The following is a 21,576-nucleotide window of genomic DNA, read 5'->3' on the forward strand; positions in this document are numbered from 1 at the left end:
AGGTGTCCAGGAAACTCTACTGCCGTTAAGGACACGCAGAGCAGAGGCTACGGCCTCATGGAAACTGCCGCGCGGCTCCGCTTCTGCACCTCACGTCAGGGCCTTCCCTCCAGGCCTGTGCTCAATCTGGCTGTCCCGTTAGCGACGCAGCATTGCGAGATGCTGACGTTCTCCTCGAGCAGAGTGCCTGCAGGTACGAGGCCCGCGAAGCAGGCAAAGCAGAGTGTTTTCTCACGGCAGCTCTCACAAGGGCGACGACAGATATTTCCTGGGAGCTTCGGACGCACCAGAAATCTGGTCCTGAGGCTGTTGGAGGGCTCTGGAAATGTAGCTCTCCTCAAGGAACGTGCAGAGTGTTGCCCATCACCCGGCACGCACACAGGGCCTCCGAGGGACAGAGCCATGGGCCTCGATGTTGCTCGGCCGGACCACGGCGTGGGGGGGGGGGTGCCTGGAGGTCCTCAGTGACCCCGAAGGGAAATGGATGCACACCCGAGGGGCCTAGGAGTCCTCCAATGGGAAATTCCGTTAAAATGAACCCGAAGAGTGACTAAGAACTCACGGAACCTGCTGCATGCCGCCCTTCCCGCCCGGCTACGCAGGGCCTAAACTGGAGGGAAATTCTCACGTTGAGTTTCCCTTTCGTTCTGGAGCTCGTCAGGCTAACCACCACCGCGGCTATGGAAGCACCGGGTTGAAACGGAGCAAACTCATTTTCTTCCCAGAAGCATTTCGACCGGGTTTCCAGGCCTGTCAACAGCAGGGGACGTCAGGCAGCTTCACGGCAGCATGAGTGCAGCCTTCCAAGTGGGAAAGCAAGGATAGTTCCAGCAGGCTCCCGTTTCCACGCGCACACTCAGCTTACCTCCCTGTGGTTTCTAACCAGTCCAAAGAGACACAGGTCACCCGGCGTTTGCTTCCCTGAACCAACTCCCCGAAGTAGGGTGTTCTGCGTCAAGTGAACTGCCTCAACCAAGGAATGCCCTGCCTAGTTACGCCTCTGGGGCCTGTGGCTATTCCAAAGCCTGCGGGGCCACAGGAAGCACGGGGCTTAAATCGCAGTAAGAACGCAAGCCGACTCTCTCTTGGAGGCAGGGTGACTTCCGGCAGGGGGTGTCCTAGATGGAATGCGAGGCCGAGGGCTCTCTCAGGGCAGCTCAGACTAGGGCAAGGCGTAAGACCTCAAAGGCATGGGAGACGTGCCAGAAGTCTGTTGGTGAAAGTGTGGGTTTGGTGGGGGAAACGAGTCTGCTCCAGGAGAGAGTGCAGGGCGTTTCCCTACACTCGGCGTATAGAGAGCGGCTCCAAAGGGGCTCCGGGCCTGGATGTTGCTCGGCAGACCCAGGGGTGCCTGGGAGTGCTCCGTGTTCCAGCCTGGAACAGGGTGCCCCCGCGAGCCTCCCAGGTGTCCAGGAAACTCTACTGCCGTTAAGGACACGCAGAGCAGAGGCTACGGCCTCATGGAAACTGCCGCGCGGCTCCGCTTCTGCACCTCACGTCAGGGCCTTCCCTCCAGGCCTGTGCTCAATCTGGCTGTCCCGTTAGCGACGCAGCATTGCGAGATGCTGACGTTCTCCTCGAGCAGAGTGCCTGCAGGTACGAGGCCCGCGAAGCAGGCAAAGCAGAGTGTTTTCTCACGGCAGCTCTCACAAGGGCGACGACAGATATTTCCTGGGAGCTTCGGACGCACCAGAAATCTGGTCCTGAGGCTGTTGGAGGGCTCTGGAAATGTAGCTCTCCTCAAGGAACGTGCAGAGTGTTGCCCATCACCCGGCACGCACACAGGGCCTCCGAGGGGCAGAGCCATGGGCCTCGATGTTGCTCGGCCGGACCACGGCGTGGTGGGGGGGGGTGTGCCTGGAGGTCCTCAGTGACCCCGAAGGGAAATGGATGCACACCCGAGGGGCCTAGGAGTCCTCCAATGGGAAATTCCGTTAAAATGAACCCGAAGAGTGACTAAGAACTCACGGAACCTGCTGCATGCCGCCCTTCCCGCCCGGCTACGCAGGGCCTAAACTGGAGGGAAATTCTCACGTTGAGTTTCCCTTTCGTTCTGGAGCTCGTCAGGCTAACCACCACCGCGGCTATGGAAGCACCGGGTTGAAACGGAGCAAACTCATTTTCTTCCCAGAAGCATTTCGACCGGGTTTCCAGGCCTGTCAACAGCAGGGGACGTCAGGCAGCTTCACGGCAGCATGAGTGCAGCCTTCCAAGTGGGAAAGCAAGGATAGTTCCAGCAGGCTCCCGTTTCCACGCGCACACTCAGCTTACCTCCCTGTGGTTTCTAACCAGTCCAAAGAGACACAGGTCACCCGGCGTTTGCTTCCCTGAACCAACTCCCCGAAGTAGGGTGTTCTGCGTCAAGTGAACTGCCTCAACCAAGGAATGCCCTGCCTAGTTACGCCTCTGGGGCCTGTGGCTATTCCAAAGCCTGTGGGGCCACAGGAAGCACGGGGCTTAAATCTCAGTAAGAACGCAAGCCGACTCTCTCTTGGAGGCAGGGTGACTTCCGGCAGGGGGTGTCCTAGATGGAATGCGAGGCCGAGGGCTCTCTCAGGGCAGCTCAGACTAGGGCAAGGCGTAAGACCTCAAAGGCATGGGAGACGTGCCAGAAGTCTGTTGGTGAAAGTGTGGGTTTGGTGGGGGAAACGAGTCTGCTCCAGGAGAGAGTGCAGGGCGTTTCCCTACACTCGGCGTATAGAGAGCGGCTCCAAAGGGGCTCCGGGCCTGGATGTTGCTCGGCAGACCCAGGGGTGCCTGGGAGTGCTCCGTGTTCCAGCCTGGAACAGGGTGCCCCCGCGAGCCTCCCAGGTGTCCAGGAAACTCTACTGCCGTTAAGGACACGCAGAGCAGAGGCTACGGCCTCATGGAAACTGCCGCGCGGCTCCGCTTCTGCACCTCACGTCAGGGCCTTCCCTCCAGGCCTGTGCTCAATCTGGCTGTCCCGTTAGCGACGCAGCATTGCGAGATGCTGACGTTCTCCTCGAGCAGAGTGCCTGCAGGTACGAGGCCCGCGAAGCAGGCAAAGCAGAGTGTTTTCTCACGGCAGCTCTCACAAGGGCGACGACAGATATTTCCTGGGAGCTTCGGACGCACCAGAAATCTGGTCCTCAGGCTGTTGGAGGGCTCTGGAAATGTAGCTCTCCTCAAGGAACGTGCAGAGTGTTGCCCATCACCCGGCACGCACACAGGGCCTCCGAGGGGCAGAGCCATGGGCCTCGATGTTGCTCGGCCGGACCACGGTGTGGTGGGGGGGGGGTGCCTGGAGGTCCTCAGTGACCCCGAAGGGAAATGGATGCACACCCGAGGGGCCTAGGAGTCCTCCAATGGGAAATTCCGTTAAAATGAACCCGAAGAGTGACTAAGAACTCACGGAACCTGCTGCATGCCGCCCTTCCCGCCCGGCTACGCAGGGCCTAAACTGGAGGGAAATTCTCACGTTGAGTTTCCCTTTCGTTCTGGAGCTCGTCAGGCTAACCACCACCGCGGCTATGGAAGCACCGGGTTGAAACGGAGCAAACTCATTTTCTTCCCAGAAGCATTTCGACCGGGTTTCCAGGCCTGTCAACAGCAGGGGACGTCAGGCAGCTTCACGGCAGCATGAGTGCAGCCTTCCAAGTGGGAAAGCAAGGATAGTTCCAGCAGGCTCCCGTTTCCACGCGCACACTCAGCTTACCTCCCTGTGGTTTCTAACCAGTCCAAAGAGACACAGGTCACCCGGCGTTTGCTTCCCTGAACCAACTCCCCGAAGTAGGGTGTTCTGCGTCAAGTGAACTGCCTCAACCAAGGAATGCCCTGCCTAGTTACGCCTCTGGGGCCTGTGGCTATTCCAAAGCCTGCGGGGCCACAGGAAGCACGGGGCTTCAACCGCAGTAAGAACGCAAGCCGACTCTCTCTTGGAGGCAGGGTGACTTCCGGCAGGGGGTGTCCTAGATGGAATGCGAGGCCGAGGGCTCTCTCAGGGCAGCTCAGACTAGGGCAAGGCGTAAGACCTCAAAGGCATGGGAGACGTGCCAGAAGTCTGTTGGTGAAAGTGTGGGTTTGGTGGGGGAAACGAGTCTGCTCCAGGAGAGAGTGCAGGGCGTTTCCCTACACTCGGCGTATAGAGAGCGGCTCCAAAGGGGCTCCGGGCCTGGATGTTGCTCGGCAGACCCAGGGGTGCCTGGGAGTGCTCCGTGTTCCAGCCTGGAACAGGGTGCCCCCGCGAGCCTCCCAGGTGTCCAGGAAACTCTACTGCCGTTAAGGACACGCAGAGCAGAGGCTACGGCCTCATGGAAACTGCCGCGCGGCTCCGCTTCTGCACCTCACGTCAGGGCCTTCCCTCCAGGCCTGTGCTCAATCTGGCTGTCCCGTTAGCGACGCAGCATTGCGAGATGCTGACGTTCTCCTCGAGCAGAGTGCCTGCAGGTACGAGGCCCGCGAAGCAGGCAAAGCAGAGTGTTTTCTCACGGCAGCTCTCACAAGGGCGACGACAGATATTTCCTGGGAGCTTCGGACGCACCAGAAATCTGGTCCTCAGGCTGTTGGAGGGCTCTGGAAATGTAGCTCTCCTCAAGGAACGTGCAGAGTGTTGCCCATCACCCGGCACGCACACAGGGCCTCCGAGGGGCAGAGCCATGGGCCTCGATGTTGCTCGGCCGGACCACGGCGTGGTGGTGGTGGGGGGGGTGCCTGGAGGTCCTCAGTGACCCCGAAGGGAAATGGATGCACACCCGAGGGGCCTAGGAGTCCTCCAATGGGAAATTCCGTTAAAATGAACCCGAAGAGTGACTAAGAACTCACGGAACCTGCTGCATGCCGCCCTTCCCGCCCGGCTACGCAGGGCCTAAACTGGAGGGAAATTCTCACGTTGAGTTTCCCTTTCGTTCTGGAGCTCGTCAGGCTAACCACCACCGCGGCTATGGAAGCACCGGGTTGAAACGGAGCAAACTCATTTTCTTCCCAGAAGCATTTCGACCGGGTTTCCAGGCCTGTCAACAGCAGGGGACGTCAGGCAGCTTCACGGCAGCATGAGTGCAGCCTTCCAAGTGGGAAAGCAAGGATAGTTCCAGCAGGCTCCCGTTTCCACGCGCACACTCAGCTTACCTCCCTGTGGTTTCTAACCAGTCCAAAGAGACACAGGTCACCCGGCGTTTGCTTCCCTGAACCAACTCCCCGAAGTAGGGTGTTCTGCGTCAAGTGAACTGCCTCAACCAAGGAATGCCCTGCCTAGTTACGCCTCTGGGGCCTGTGGCTATTCCAAAGCCTGCGGGGCCACAGGAAGCACGGGGCTTAAATCGCAGTAAGAACGCAAGCCGACTCTCTCTTGGAGGCAGGGTGACTTCCGGCAGGGGGTGTCCTAGATGGAATGCGAGGCCGAGGGCTCTCTCAGGGCAGCTCAGACTAGGGCAAGGCGTAAGACCTCAAAGGCATGGGAGACGTGCCAGAAGTCTGTTGGTGAAAGTGTGGGTTTGGTGGGGGAAACGAGTCTGCTCCAGGAGAGAGTGCAGGGCGTTTCCCTACACTCGGCGTATAGAGAGCGGCTCCAAAGGGGCTCCGGGCCTGGATGTTGCTCGGCAGACCCAGGGGTGCCTGGGAGTGCTCCGTGTTCCAGCCTGGAACAGGGTGCCCCCGCGAGCCTCCCAGGTGTCCAGGAAACTCTACTGCCGTTAAGGACACGCAGAGCAGAGGCTACGGCCTCATGGAAACTGCCGCGCGGCTCCGCTTCTGCACCTCACGTCAGGGCCTTCCCTCCAGGCCTGTGCTCAATCTGGCTGTCCCGTTAGCGACGCAGCATTGCGAGATGCTGACGTTCTCCTCGAGCAGAGTGCCTGCAGGTACGAGGCCCGCGAAGCAGGCAAAGCAGAGTGTTTTCTCACGGCAGCTCTCACAAGGGCGACGACAGATATTTCCTGGGAGCTTCGGACGCACCAGAAATCTGGTCCTCAGGCTGTTGGAGGGCTCTGGAAATGTAGCTCTCCTCAAGGAACGTGCAGAGTGTTGCCCATCACCCGGCACGCACACAGGGCCTCCGAGGGGCAGAGCCATGGGCCTCGATGTTGCTCGGCCGGACCACGGCGTGGGGGGGGGGTGCCTGGAGGTCCTCAGTGACCCCGAAGGGAAATGGATGCACACCCGAGGGGCCTAGGAGTCCTCCAATGGGAAATTCCGTTAAAATGAACCCGAAGAGTGACTAAGAACTCACGGAACCTGCTGCATGCCGCCCTTCCCGCCCGGCTACGCAGGGCCTAAACTGGAGGGAAATTCTCACGTTGAGTTTCCCTTTCGTTCTGGAGCTCGTCAGGCTAACCACCACCGCGGCTATGGAAGCACCGGGTTGAAACGGAGCAAACTCATTTTCTTCCCAGAAGCATTTCGACCGGGTTTCCAGGCCTGTCAACAGCAGGGGACGTCAGGCAGCTTCACGGCAGCATGAGTGCAGCCTTCCAAGTGGGAAAGCAAGGATAGTTCCAGCAGGCTCCCGTTTCCACGCGCACACTCAGCTTACCTCCCTGTGGTTTCTAACCAGTCCAAAGAGACACAGGTCACCCGGCGTTTGCTTCCCTGAACCAACTCCCCGAAGTAGGGTGTTCTGCGTCAAGTGAACTGCCTCAACCAAGGAATGCCCTGCCTAGTTACGCCTCTGGGGCCTGTGGCTATTCCAAAGCCTGCGGGGCCACAGGAAGCACGGGGCTTAAATCGCAGTAAGAACGCAAGCCGACTCTCTCTTGGAGGCAGGGTGACTTCCGGCAGGGGGTGTCCTAGATGGAATGCGAGGCCGAGGGCTCTCTCAGGGCAGCTCAGACTAGGGCAAGGCGTAAGACCTCAAAGGCATGGGAGACGTGCCAGAAGTCTGTTGGTGAAAGTGTGGGTTTGGTGGGGGAAACGAGTCTGCTCCAGGAGAGAGTGCAGGGCGTTTCCCTACACTCGGCGTATAGAGAGCGGCTCCAAAGGGGCTCCGGGCCTGGATGTTGCTCGGCAGACCCAGGGGTGCCTGGGAGTGCTCCGTGTTCCAGCCTGGAACAGGGTGCCCCCGCGAGCCTCCCAGGTGTCCAGGAAACTCTACTGCCGTTAAGGACACGCAGAGCAGAGGCTACGGCCTCATGGAAACTGCCGCGCGGCTCCGCTTCTGCACCTCACGTCAGGGCCTTCCCTCCAGGCCTGTGCTCAATCTGGCTGTCCCGTTAGCGACGCAGCATTGCGAGATGCTGACGTTCTCCTCGAGCAGAGTGCCTGCAGGTACGAGGCCCGCGAAGCAGGCAAAGCAGAGTGTTTTCTCACGGCAGCTCTCACAAGGGCGACGACAGATATTTCCTGGGAGCTTCGGACGCACCAGAAATCTGGTCCTCAGGCTGTTGGAGGGCTCTGGAAATGTAGCTCTCCTCAAGGAACGTGCAGAGTGTTGCCCATCACCCGGCACGCACACAGGGCCTCCGAGGGGCAGAGCCATGGGCCTCGATGTTGCTCGGCCGGACCACGGCGTGGTGGGGGGGGGGTGCCTGGAGGTCCTCAGTGACCCCGAAGGGAAATGGATGCACACCCGAGGGGCCTAGGAGTCCTCCAATGGGAAATTCCGTTAAAATGAACCCGAAGAGTGACTAAGAACTCACGGAACCTGCTGCATGCCGCCCTTCCCGCCCGGCTACGCAGGGCCTAAACTGGAGGGAAATTCTCACGTTGAGTTTCCCTTTCGTTCTGGAGCTCGTCAGGCTAACCACCACCGCGGCTATGGAAGCACCGGGTTGAAACGGAGCAAACTCATTTTCTTCCCAGAAGCATTTCGACCGGGTTTCCAGGCCTGTCAACAGCAGGGGACGTCAGGCAGCTTCACGGCAGCATGAGTGCAGCCTTCCAAGTGGGAAAGCAAGGATAGTTCCAGCAGGCTCCCGTTTCCACGCGCACACTCAGCTTACCTCCCTGTGGTTTCTAACCAGTCCAAAGAGACACAGGTCACCCGGCGTTTGCTTCCCTGAACCAACTCCCCGAAGTAGGGTGTTCTGCGTCAAGTGAACTGCCTCAACCAAGGAATGCCCTGCCTAGTTACGCCTCTGGGGCCTGTGGCTATTCCAAAGCCTGCGGGGCCACAGGAAGCACGGGGCTTAAATCGCAGTAAGAACGCAAGCCGACTCTCTCTTGGAGGCAGGGTGACTTCCGGCAGGGGGTGTCCTAGATGGAATGCGAGGCCGAGGGTTCTCTCAGGGCAGCTCAGACTAGGGCAAGGCGTAAGACCTCAAAGGCATGGGAGACGTGCCAGAAGTCTGTTGGTGAAAGTGTGGGTTTGGTGGGGGAAACGAGTCTGCTCCAGGAGAGAGTGCAGGGCGTTTCCCTACACTCGGCGTATAGAGAGCGGCTCCAAAGGGGCTCCGGGCCTGGATGTTGCTCGGCAGACCCAGGGGTGCCTGGGAGTGCTCCGTGTTCCAGCCTGGAACAGGGTGCCCCCGCGAGCCTCCCAGGTGTCCAGGAAACTCTACTGCCGTTAAGGACACGCAGAGCAGAGGCTACGGCCTCATGGAAACTGCCGCGCGGCTCCGCTTCTGCACCTCACGTCAGGGCCTTCCCTCCAGGCCTGTGCTCAATCTGGCTGTCCCGTTAGCGACGCAGCATTGCGAGATGCTGACGTTCTCCTCGAGCAGAGTGCCTGCAGGTACGAGGCCCGCGAAGCAGGCAAAGCAGAGTGTTTTCTCACGGCAGCTCTCACAAGGGCGACGACAGATATTTCCTGGGAGCTTCGGACGCACCAGAAATCTGGTCCTCAGGCTGTTGGAGGGCTCTGGAAATGTAGCTCTCCTCAAGGAACGTGCAGAGTGTTGCCCATCACCCGGCACGCACACAGGGCCTCCGAGGGGCAGAGCCATGGGCCTCGATGTTGCTCGGCCGGACCACGGCGTGGGGGGGGGGTACCTGGAGGTCCTCAGTGACCCCGAAGGGAAATGGATGCACACCCGAGGGGCCTAGGAGTCCTCCAATGGGAAATTCCGTTAAAATGAACCCGAAGAGTGACTAAGAACTCACGGAACCTGCTGCATGCCGCCCTTCCCGCCCGGCTACGCAGGGCCTAAACTGGAGGGAAATTCTCACGTTGAGTTTCCCTTTCGTTCTGGAGCTCGTCAGGCTAACCACCACCGCGGCTATGGAAGCACCGGGTTGAAACGGAGCAAACTCATTTTCTTCCCAGAAGCATTTCGACCGGGTTTCCAGGCCTGTCAACAGCAGGGGACGTCAGGCAGCTTCACGGCAGCATGAGTGCAGCCTTCCAAGTGGGAAAGCAAGGATAGTTCCAGCAGGCTCCCGTTTCCACGCGCACACTCAGCTTACCTCCCTGTGGTTTCTAACCAGTCCAAAGAGACACAGGTCACCCGGCGTTTGCTTCCCTGAACCAACTCCCCGAAGTAGGGTGTTCTGCGTCAAGTGAACTGCCTCAACCAAGGAATGCCCTGCCTAGTTACGCCTCTGGGGCCTGTGGCTATTCCAAAGCCTGCGGGGCCACAGGAAGCACGGGGCTTAAATCGCAGTAAGAACGCAAGCCGACTCTCTCTTGGAGGCAGGGTGACTTCCGGCAGGGGGTGTCCTAGATGGAATGCGAGGCCGAGGGCTCTCTCAGGGCAGCTCAGACTAGGGCAAGGCGTAAGACCTCAAAGGCATGGGAGACGTGCCAGAAGTCTGTTGGTGAAAGTGTGGGTTTGGTGGGGGAAACGAGTCTGCTCCAGGAGAGAGTGCAGGGCGTTTCCCTACACTCGGCGTATAGAGAGCGGCTCCAAAGGGGCTCCGGGCCTGGATGTTGCTCGGCAGACCCAGGGGTGCCTGGGAGTGCTCCGTGTTCCAGCCTGGAACAGGGTGCCCCCGCGAGCCTCCCAGGTGTCCAGGAAACTCTACTGCCGTTAAGGACACGCAGAGCAGAGGCTACGGCCTCATGGAAACTGCCGCGCGGCTCCGCTTCTGCACCTCACGTCAGGGCCTTCCCTCCAGGCCTGTGCTCAATCTGGCTGTCCCGTTAGCGACGCAGCATTGCGAGATGCTGACGTTCTCCTCGAGCAGAGTGCCTGCAGGTACGAGGCCCGCGAAGCAGGCAAAGCAGAGTGTTTTCTCACGGCAGCTCTCACAAGGGCGACGACAGATATTTCCTGGGAGCTTCGGACGCACCAGAAATCTGGTCCTCAGGCTGTTGGAGGGCTCTGGAAATGTAGCTCTCCTCAAGGAACGTGCAGAGTGTTGCCCATCACCCGGCACGCACACAGGGCCTCCGAGGGGCAGAGCCATGGGCCTCGATGTTGCTCGGCCGGACCACGGCGTGGGGGGGGGTGCCTGGAGGTCCTCAGTGACCCCGAAGGGAAATGGATGCACACCCGAGGGGCCTAGGAGTCCTCCAATGGGAAATTCCGTTAAAATGAACCCGAAGAGTGACTAAGAACTCACGGAACCTGCTGCATGCCGCCCTTCCCGCCCGGCTACGCAGGGCCTAAACTGGAGGGAAATTCTCACGTTGAGTTTCCCTTTCGTTCTGGAGCTCGTCAGGCTAACCACCACCGCGGCTATGGAAGCACCGGGTTGAAACGGAGCAAACTCATTTTCTTCCCAGAAGCATTTCGACCGGGTTTCCAGGCCTGTCAACAGCAGGGGACGTCAGGCAGCTTCACGGCAGCATGAGTGCAGCCTTCCAAGTGGGAAAGCAAGGATAGTTCCAGCAGGCTCCCGTTTCCACGCGCACACTCAGCTTACCTCCCTGTGGTTTCTAACCAGTCCAAAGAGACACAGGTCACCCGGCGTTTGCTTCCCTGAACCAACTCCCCGAAGTAGGGTGTTCTGCGTCAAGTGAACTGCCTCAACCAAGGAATGCCCTGCCTAGTTACGCCTCTGGGGCCTGTGGCTATTCCAAAGCCTGCGGGGCCACAGGAAGCACGGGGCTTAAATCGCAGTAAGAACGCAAGCCGACTCTCTCTTGGAGGCAGGGTGACTTCCGGCAGGGGGTGTCCTAGATGGAATGCGAGGCCGAGGGCTCTCTCAGGGCAGCTCAGACTAGGGCAAGGCGTAAGACCTCAAAGGCATGGGAGACGTGCCAGAAGTCTGTTGGTGAAAGTGTGGGTTTGGTGGGGGAAACGAGTCTGCTCCAGGAGAGAGTGCAGGGCGTTTCCCTACACTCGGCGTATAGAGAGCGGCTCCAAAGGGGCTCCGGGCCTGGATGTTGCTCGGCAGACCCAGGGGTGCCTGGGAGTGCTCCGTGTTCCAGCCTGGAACAGGGTGCCCCCGCGAGCCTCCCAGGTGTCCAGGAAACTCTACTGCCGTTAAGGACACGCAGAGCAGAGGCTACGGCCTCATGGAAACTGCCGCGCGGCTCCGCTTCTGCACCTCACGTCAGGGCCTTCCCTCCAGGCCTGTGCTCAATCTGGCTGTCCCGTTAGCGACGCAGCATTGCGAGATGCTGACGTTCTCCTCGAGCAGAGTGCCTGCAGGTACGAGGCCCGCGAAGCAGGCAAAGCAGAGTGTTTTCTCACGGCAGCTCTCACAAGGGCGACGACAGATATTTCCTGGGAGCTTCGGACGCACCAGAAATCTGGTCCTCAGGCTGTTGGAGGGCTCTGGAAATGTAGCTCTCCTCAAGGAACGTGCAGAGTGTTGCCCATCACCCGGCACGCACACAGGGCCTCCGAGGGGCAGAGCCATGGGCCTCGATGTTGCTCGGCCGGACCACGGCGTGGTGGGGGGGGGTGCCTGGAGGTCCTCAGTGACCCCGAAGGGAAATGGATGCACACCCGAGGGGCCTAGGAGTCCTCCAATGGGAAATTCCGTTAAAATGAACCCGAAGAGTGACTAAGAACTCACGGAACCTGCTGCATGCCGCCCTTCCCGCCCGGCTACGCAGGGCCTAAACTGGAGGGAAATTCTCACGTTGAGTTTCCCTTTCGTTCTGGAGCTCGTCAGGCTAACCACCACCGCGGCTATGGAAGCACCGGGTTGAAACGGAGCAAACTCATTTTCTTCCCAGAAGCATTTCGACCGGGTTTCCAGGCCTGTCAACAGCAGGGGACGTCAGGCAGCTTCACGGCAGCATGAGTGCAGCCTTCCAAGTGGGAAAGCAAGGATAGTTCCAGCAGGCTCCCGTTTCCACGCGCACACTCAGCTTACCTCCCTGTGGTTTCTAACCAGTCCAAAGAGACACAGGTCACCCGGCGTTTGCTTCCCTGAACCAACTCCCCGAAGTAGGGTGTTCTGCGTCAAGTGAACTGCCTCAACCAAGGAATGCCCTGCCTAGTTACGCCTCTGGGGCCTGTGGCTATTCCAAAGCCTGCGGGGCCACAGGAAGCACGGGGCTTAAATCGCAGTAAGAACGCAAGCCGACTCTCTCTTGGAGGCAGGGTGACTTCCGGCAGGGGGTGTCCTAGATGGAATGCGAGGCCGAGGGTTCTCTCAGGGCAGCTCAGACTAGGGCAAGGCGTAAGACCTCAAAGGCATGGGAGACGTGCCAGAAGTCTGTTGGTGAAAGTGTGGGTTTGGTGGGGGAAACGAGTCTGCTCCAGGAGAGAGTGCAGGGCGTTTCCCTACACTCGGCGTATAGAGAGCGGCTCCAAAGGGGCTCCGGGCCTGGATGTTGCTCGGCAGACCCAGGGGTGCCTGGGAGTGCTCCGTGTTCCAGCCTGGAACAGGGTGCCCCCGCGAGCCTCCCAGGTGTCCAGGAAACTCTACTGCCGTTAAGGACACGCAGAGCAGAGGCTACGGCCTCATGGAAACTGCCGCGCGGCTCCGCTTCTGCACCTCACGTCAGGGCCTTCCCTCCAGGCCTGTGCTCAATCTGGCTGTCCCGTTAGCGACGCAGCATTGCGAGATGCTGACGTTCTCCTCGAGCAGAGTGCCTGCAGGTACGAGGCCCGCGAAGCAGGCAAAGCAGAGTGTTTTCTCACGGCAGCTCTCACAAGGGCGACGACAGATATTTCCTGGGAGCTTCGGACGCACCAGAAATCTGGTCCTCAGGCTGTTGGAGGGCTCTGGAAATGTAGCTCTCCTCAAGGAACGTGCAGAGTGTTGCCCATCACCCGGCACGCACACAGGGCCTCCGAGGGGCAGAGCCATGGGCCTCGATGTTGCTCGGCCGGACCACGGCGTGGGGGGGGGGTACCTGGAGGTCCTCAGTGACCCCGAAGGGAAATGGATGCACACCCGAGGGGCCTAGGAGTCCTCCAATGGGAAATTCCGTTAAAATGAACCCGAAGAGTGACTAAGAACTCACGGAACCTGCTGCATGCCGCCCTTCCCGCCCGGCTACGCAGGGCCTAAACTGGAGGGAAATTCTCACGTTGAGTTTCCCTTTCGTTCTGGAGCTCGTCAGGCTAACCACCACCGCGGCTATGGAAGCACCGGGTTGAAACGGAGCAAACTCATTTTCTTCCCAGAAGCATTTCGACCGGGTTTCCAGGCCTGTCAACAGCAGGGGACGTCAGGCAGCTTCACGGCAGCATGAGTGCAGCCTTCCAAGTGGGAAAGCAAGGATAGTTCCAGCAGGCTCCCGTTTCCACGCGCACACTCAGCTTACCTCCCTGTGGTTTCTAACCAGTCCAAAGAGACACAGGTCACCCGGCGTTTGCTTCCCTGAACCAACTCCCCGAAGTAGGGTGTTCTGCGTCAAGTGAACTGCCTCAACCAAGGAATGCCCTGCCTAGTTACGCCTCTGGGGCCTGTGGCTATTCCAAAGCCTGCGGGGCCACAGGAAGCACGGGGCTTAAATCGCAGTAAGAACGCAAGCCGACTCTCTCTTGGAGGCAGGGTGACTTCCGGCAGGGGGTGTCCTAGATGGAATGCGAGGCCGAGGGCTCTCTCAGGGCAGCTCAGACTAGGGCAAGGCGTAAGACCTCAAAGGCATGGGAGACGTGCCAGAAGTCTGTTGGTGAAAGTGTGGGTTTGGTGGGGGAAACGAGTCTGCTCCAGGAGAGAGTGCAGGGCGTTTCCCTACACTCGGCGTATAGAGAGCGGCTCCAAAGGGGCTCCGGGCCTGGATGTTGCTCGGCAGACCCAGGGGTGCCTGGGAGTGCTCCGTGTTCCAGCCTGGAACAGGGTGCCCCCGCGAGCCTCCCAGGTGTCCAGGAAACTCTACTGCCGTTAAGGACACGCAGAGCAGAGGCTACGGCCTCATGGAAACTGCCGCGCGGCTCCGCTTCTGCACCTCACGTCAGGGCCTTCCCTCCAGGCCTGTGCTCAATCTGGCTGTCCCGTTAGCGACGCAGCATTGCGAGATGCTGACGTTCTTCTCGAGCAGAGTGCCTGCAGGTACGAGGCCCGCGAAGCAGGCAAAGCAGAGTGTTTTCTCACGGCAGCTCTCACAAGGGCGACGACAGATATTTCCTGGGAGCTTCGGACGCACCAGAAATCTGGTCCTCAGGCTGTTGGAGGGCTCTGGAAATGTAGCTCTCCTCAAGGAACGTGCAGAGTGTTGCCCATCACCCGGCACGCACACAGGGCCTCCGAGGGGCAGAGCCATGGGCCTCGATGTTGCTCGGCCGGACCACGGCGTGGTGGGGGGGGGTGCCTGGAGGTCCTCAGTGACCCCGAAGGGAAATGGATGCACACCCGAGGGGCCTAGGAGTCCTCCAATGGGAAATTCCGTTAAAATGAACCCGAAGAGTGACTAAGAACTCACGGAACCTGCTGCATGCCGCCCTTCCCGCCCGGCTACGCAGGGCCTAAACTGGAGGGAAATTCTCACGTTGAGTTTCCCTTTCGTTCTGGAGCTCGTCAGGCTAACCACCACCGCGGCTATGGAAGCACCGGGTTGAAACGGAGCAAACTCATTTTCTTCCCAGAAGCATTTCGACCGGGTTTCCAGGCCTGTCAACAGCAGGGGACGTCAGGCAGCTTCACGGCAGCATGAGTGCAGCCTTCCAAGTGGGAAAGCAAGGATAGTTCCAGCAGGCTCCCGTTTCCACGCGCACACTCAGCTTACCTCCCTGTGGTTTCTAACCAGTCCAAAGAGACACAGGTCACCCGGCGTTTGCTTCCCTGAACCAACTCCCCGAAGTAGGGTGTTCTGCGTCAAGTGAACTGCCTCAACCAAGGAATGCCCTGCCTAGTTACGCCTCTGGGGCCTGTGGCTATTCCAAAGCCTGCGGGGCCACAGGAAGCACGGGGCTTAAATCGCAGTAAGAACGCAAGCCGACTCTCTCTTGGAGGCAGGGTGACTTCCGGCAGGGGGTGTCCTAGATGGAATGCGAGGCCGAGGGTTCTCTCAGGGCAGCTCAGACTAGGGCAAGGCGTAAGACCTCAAAGGCATGGGAGACGTGCCAGAAGTCTGTTGGTGAAAGTGTGGGTTTGGTGGGGGAAACGAGTCTGCTCCAGGAGAGAGTGCAGGGCGTTTCCCTACACTCGGCGTATAGAGAGCGGCTCCAAAGGGGCTCCGGGCCTGGATGTTGCTCGGCAGACCCAGGGGTGCCTGGGAGTGCTCCGTGTTCCAGCCTGGAACAGGGTGCCCCCGCGAGCCTCCCAGGTGTCCAGGAAACTCTACTGCCGTTAAGGACACGCAGAGCAGAGGCTACGGCCTCATGGAAACTGCCGCGCGGCTCCGCTTCTGCACCTCACGTCAGGGCCTTCCCTCCAGGCCTGTGCTCAATCTGGCTGTCCCGTTAGCGACGCAGCATTGCGAGATGCTGACGTTCTCCTCGAGCAGAGTGCCTGCAGGTACGAGGCCCGCGAAGCAGGCAAAGCAGAGTGTTTTCTCACGGCAGCTCTCACAAGGGCGACGACAGATATTTCCTGGGAGCTTCGGACGCACCAGAAATCTGGTCCTCAGGCTGTTGGAGGGCTCTGGAAATGTAGCTCTCCTCAAGGAACGTGCAGAGTGTTGCCCATCACCCGGCACGCACACAGGGCCTCCGAGGGGCAGAGCCATGGGCCTCGATGTTGCTCGGCCGGACCACGGCGTGGTGGGGGGGGGGTGCCTGGAGGTCCTCAGTGACCCCGAAGGGAAATGGATGCACACCCGAGGGGCCTAGGAGTCCTCCAATGGGAAATTCCGTTAAAATGAACCCGAAGAGTGACTAAGAACTCACGGAACCTGCTGCATGCCGCCCTTCCCGCCCGGCTACGCAGGGCCTAAACTGGAGGGAAATTCTCACGTTGAGTTTCCCTTTCGTTCTGGAGCTCGTCAGGCTAACCACCACCGCGGCTATGGAAGCACCGGGTTGAAACGGAGCAAACTCATTTTCTTCCCAGAAGCATTTCGACCGGGTTTCCAGGCCTGTCAACAGCAGGGGACGTCAGGCAGCTTCACGGCAGCATGAGTGCAGCCTTCCAAGTGGGAAAGCAAGGATAGTTCCAGCAGGCTCCCGTTTCCACGCGCACACTCAGCTTACCTCCCTGTGGTTTCTAACCAGTCCAAAGAGACACAGGTCACCCGGCGTTTGCTTCCCTGAACCAACTCCCCGAAGTAGGGTGTTCTGCGTCAAGTGAACTGCCTCAACCAAGGAATGCCCTGCCTAGTTACGCCTCTGGGGCCTGTGGCTATTCCAAAGCCTGCGGGGCCACAGGAAGCACGGGGCTTAAATCGCAGTAAGAACGCAAGCCGACTCTCTCTTGGAGGCAGGGTGACTTCCGGCAGGGGGTGTCCTAGATGGAATGCGAGGCCGAGGGCTCTCTCAGGGCAGCTCAGACTAGGGCAAGGCGTAAGACCTCAAAGGCATGGGAGACGTGCCAGAAGTCTGTTGGTGAAAGTGTGGGTTTGGTGGGGGAAACGAGTCTGCTCCAGGAGAGAGTGCAGGGCGTTTCCCTACACTCGGCGTATAGAGAGCGGCTCCAAAGGGGCTCCGGGCCTGGATGTTGCTCGGCAGACCCAGGGGTGCCTGGGAGTGCTCCGTGTTCCAGCCTGGAACAGGGTGCCCCCGCGAGCCTCCCAGGTGTCCAGGAAACTCTACTGCCGTTAAGGACACGCAGAGCAGAGGCTACGGCCTCATGGAAACTGCCGCGCGGCTCCGCTTCTGCACCTCACGTCAGGGCCTTCCCTCCAGGCCTGTGCTCAATCTGGCTGTCCCGTTAGCGACGCAGCATTGCGAGATGCTGACGTTCTCCTCGAGCAGAGTGCCTGCAGGTACGAGGCCCGCGAAGCAGGCAAAGCAGAGTGTTTTCTCACGGCAGCTCTCACAAGGGCGACGACAGATATTTCCTGGGAGCTTCGGACGCACCAGAAATCTGGTCCTCAGGCTGTTGGAGGGCTCTGGAAATGTAGCTCTCCTCAAGGAACGTGCAGAGTGTTGCCCATCACCCGGCACGCACACAGGGCCTCCGAGGGGCAGAGCCATGGGCCTCGATGTTGCTCGGCCGGACCACGGCGTGGTGGGGGGGGGTGCCTGGAGGTCCTCAGTGACCCCGAAGGGAAATGGATGCACACCCGAGGGGCCTAGGAGTCCTCCAATGGGAAATTCCGTTAAAATGAACCCGAAGAGTGACTAAGAACTCACGGAACCTGCTGCATGCCGCCCTTCCCGCCCGGCTACGCAGGGCCTAAACTGGAGGGAAATTCTCACGTTGAGTTTCCCTTTCGTTCTGGAGCTCGTCAGGCTAACCACCACCGCGGCTATGGAAGCACCGGGTTGAAACGGAGCAAACTCATTTTCTTCCCAGAAGCATTTCGACCGGGTTTCCAGGCCTGTCAACAGCAGGGGACGTCAGGCAGCTTCACGGCAGCATGAGTGCAGCCTTCCAAGTGGGAAAGCAAGGATAGTTCCAGCAGGCTCCCGTTTCCACGCGCACACTCAGCTTACCTCCCTGTGGTTTCTAACCAGTCCAAAGAGACACAGGTCACCCGGCGTTTGCTTCCCTGAACCAACTCCCCGAAGTAGGGTGTTCTGCGTCAAGTGAACTGCCTCAACCAAGGAATGCCCTGCCTAGTTACGCCTCTGGGGCCTGTGGCTATTCCAAAGCCTGCGGGGCCACAGGAAGCACGGGGCTTAAATCGCAGTAAGAACGCAAGCCGACTCTCTCTTGGAGGCAGGGTGACTTCCGGCAGGGGGTGTCCTAGATGGAATGCGAGGCCGAGGGTTCTCTCAGGGCAGCTCAGACTAGGGCAAGGCGTAAGACCTCAAAGGCATGGGAGACGTGCCAGAAGTCTGTTGGTGAAAGTGTGGGTTTGGTGGGGGAAACGAGTCTGCTCCAGGAGAGAGTGCAGGGCGTTTCCCTACACTCGGCGTATAGAGAGCGGCTCCAAAGGGGCTCCGGGCCTGGATGTTGCTCGGCAGACCCAGGGGTGCCTGGGAGTGCTCCGTGTTCCAGCCTGGAACAGGGTGCCCCCGCGAGCCTCCCAGGTGTCCAGGAAACTCTACTGCCGTTAAGGACACGCAGAGCAGAGGCTACGGCCTCATGGAAACTGCCGCGCGGCTCCGCTTCTGCACCTCACGTCAGGGCCTTCCCTCCAGGCCTGTGCTCAATCTGGCTGTCCCGTTAGCGACGCAGCATTGCGAGATGCTGACGTTCTCCTCGAGCAGAGTGCCTGCAGGTACGAGGCCCGCGAAGCAGGCAAAGCAGAGTGTTTTCTCACGGCAGCTCTCACAAGGGCGACGACAGATATTTCCTGGGAGCTTCGGACGCACCAGAAATCTGGTCCTCAGGCTGTTGGAGGGCTCTGGAAATGTAGCTCTCCTCAAGGAACGTGCAGAGTGTTGCCCATCACCCGGCACGCACACAGGGCCTCCGAGGGGCAGAGCCATGGGCCTCGATGTTGCTCGGCCGGACAACGGCGTGGGGGGGGGGGGTGCCTGGAGGTCCTCAGTGACCCCGAAGGGAAATGGATGCACACCCGAGGGGCCTAGGAGTCCTCCAATGGGAAATTCCGTTAAAATGAACCCGAAGAGTGACTAAGAACTCACGGAACCTGCTGCATGCCGCCCTTCCCGCCCGGCTACGCAGGGCCTAAACTGGAGGGAAATTCTCACGTTGAGTTTCCCTTTCGTTCTGGAGCTCGTCAGGCTAACCACCACCGCGGCTATGGAAGCACCGGGTTGAAACGGAGCAAACTCATTTTCTTCCCAGAAGCATTTCGACCGGGTTTCCAGGCCTGTCAACAGCAGGGGACGTCAGGCAGCTTCACGGCAGCATGAGTGCAGCCTTCCAAGTGGGAAAGCAAGGATAGTTCCAGCAGGCTCCCGTTTCCACGCGCACACTCAGCTTACCTCACTGTGGTTTCTAACCAGTCCAAAGAGACACAGGTCACCCGGCGTTTGCTTCCCTGAACCAACTCCCCGAAGTAGGGTGTTCTGCGTCAAGTGAACTGCCTCAACCAAGGAATGCCCTGCCTAGTTACGCCTCTGGGGCCTGTGGCTATTCCAAAGCCTGCGGGGCCACAGGAAGCACGGGGCTTAAATCGCAGTAAGAATGCAAGCCGACTCTCTCTTGGAGGCAGGGTGACTTCCGGCAGGGGGTGTCCTAGATGGAATGCGAGGCCGAGGGCTCTCTCAGGGCAGCTCAGACTAGGGCAAGGCGTAAGACCTCAAAGGCATGGGAGACGTGCCAGAAGTCTGTTGGTGAAAGTGTGGGTTTGGTGGGGGAAACGAGTCTGCTCCAGGAGAGAGTGCAGGGCGTTTCCCTACACTCGGCGTATAGAGAGCGGCTCCAAAGGGGCTCCGGGCCTGGATGTTGCTCGGCAGACCCAGGGGTGCCTGGGAGTGCTCCGTGTTCCAGCCTGGAACAGGGTGCCCCCGCGAGCCTCCCAGGTGTCCAGGAAACTCTACTGCCGTTAAGGACACGCAGAGCAGAGGCTACGGCCTCATGGAAACTGCCGCGCGGCTCCGCTTCTGCACCTCACGTCAGGGCCTTCCCTCCAGGCCTGTGCTCAATCTGGCTGTCCCGTTAGCGACGCAGCATTGCGAGATGCTGACGTTCTCCTCGAGCAGAGTGCCTGCAGGTACGAGGCCCGCGAAGCAGGCAAAGCAGAGTGTTTTCTCACGGCAGCTCTCACAAGGGCGACGACAGATATTTCCTGGGAGCTTCGGACGCACCAGAAATCTGGTCCTGAGGCTGTTGGAGGGCTCTGGAAATGTAGCTCTCCTCAAGGAACGTGCAGAGTGTTGCCCATCACCCGGCACGCACACAGGGCCTCCGAGGGGCAGAGCCATGGGCCTCGATGTTGCTCGGCCGGACCACGGCGTGGTGGGGGGGGGGTGCCTGGAGGTCCTCAGTGACCCCGAAGGGAAATGGATGCACACCCGAGGGGCCTAGGAGTCCTCCAATGGGAAATTCCGTTAAAATGAACCCGAAGAGTGACTAAGAACTCACGGAACCTGCTGCATGCCGCCCTTCCCGCCCGGCTACGCAGGGCCTAAACTGGAGGGAAATTCTCACGTTGAGTTTCCCTTTCGTTCTGGAGCTCGTCAGGCTAACCACCACCGCGGCTATGGAAGCACCGGGTTGAAACGGAGCAAACTCATTTTCTTCCCAGAAGCATTTCGACCGGGTTTCCAGGCCTGTCAACAGCAGGGGACGTCAGGCAGCTTCACGGCAGCATGAGTGCAGCCTTCCAAGTGGGAAAGCAAGGATAGTTCCAGCAGGCTCCCGTTTCCACGCGCACACTCAGCTTACCTCCCTGTGGTTTCTAACCAGTCCAAAGAGACACAGGTCACCCGGCGTTTGCTTCCCTGAACCAACTCCCCGAAGTAGGGTGTTCTGCGTCAAGTGAACTGCCTCAACCAAGGAATGCCCTGCCTAGTTACGCCTCTGGGGCCTGTGGCTATTCCAAAGCCTGCGGGGCCACAGGAAGCACGGGGCTTAAATCGCAGTAAGAACGCAAGCCGACTCTCTCTTGGAGGCAGGGTGACTTCCGGCAGGGGGTGTCCTAGATGGAATGCGAGGCCGAGGGCTCTCTCAGGGCAGCTCAGACTAGGGCAAGGCGTAAGACCTCAAAGGCATGGGAGACGTGCCAGAAGTCTGTTGGTGAAAGTGTGGGTTTGGTGGGGGAAACGAGTCTGCTCCAGGAGAGAGTGCAGGGCGTTTCCCTACACTCGGCGTATAGAGAGCGGCTCCAAAGGGGCTCCGGGCCTGGATGTTGCTCGGCAGACCCAGGGGTGCCTGGGAGTGCTCCGTGTTCCAGCCTGGAACAGGGTGCCCCCGCGAGCCTCCCAGGTGTCCAGGAAACTCTACTGCCGTTAAGGACACGCAGAGCAGAGGCTACGGCCTCATGGAAACTGCCGCGCGGCTCCGCTTCTGCACCTCACGTCAGGGCCTTCCCTCCAGGCCTGTGCTCAATCTGGCTGTCCCGTTAGCGACGCAGCATTGCGAGATGCTGACGTTCTCCTCGAGCAGAGTGCCTGCAGGTACGAGGCCCGCGAAGCAGGCAAAGCAGAGTGTTTTCTCACGGCAGCTCTCACAAGGGCGACGACAGATATTTCCTGGGAGCTTCGGACGCACCAGAAATCTGGTCCTGAGGCTGTTGGAGGGCTCTGGAAATGTAGCTCTCCTCAAGGAACGTGCAGAGTGTTGCCCATCACCCGGCACGCACACAGGGCCTCCGAGGGGCAGAGCCATGGGCCTCGATGTTGCTCGGCCGGACCACGGCGTGGTGGGGGGGGGGTGCCTGGAGGTCCTCAGTGACCCCGAAGGGAAATGGATGCACACCCGAGGGGCCTAGGAGTCCTC

This window comes from Lagenorhynchus albirostris, chromosome 18 (assembly GCF_949774975.1).
Source record: "Lagenorhynchus albirostris chromosome 18, mLagAlb1.1, whole genome shotgun sequence".
Taxonomy (NCBI): domain Eukaryota; kingdom Metazoa; phylum Chordata; class Mammalia; order Artiodactyla; family Delphinidae; genus Lagenorhynchus; species Lagenorhynchus albirostris.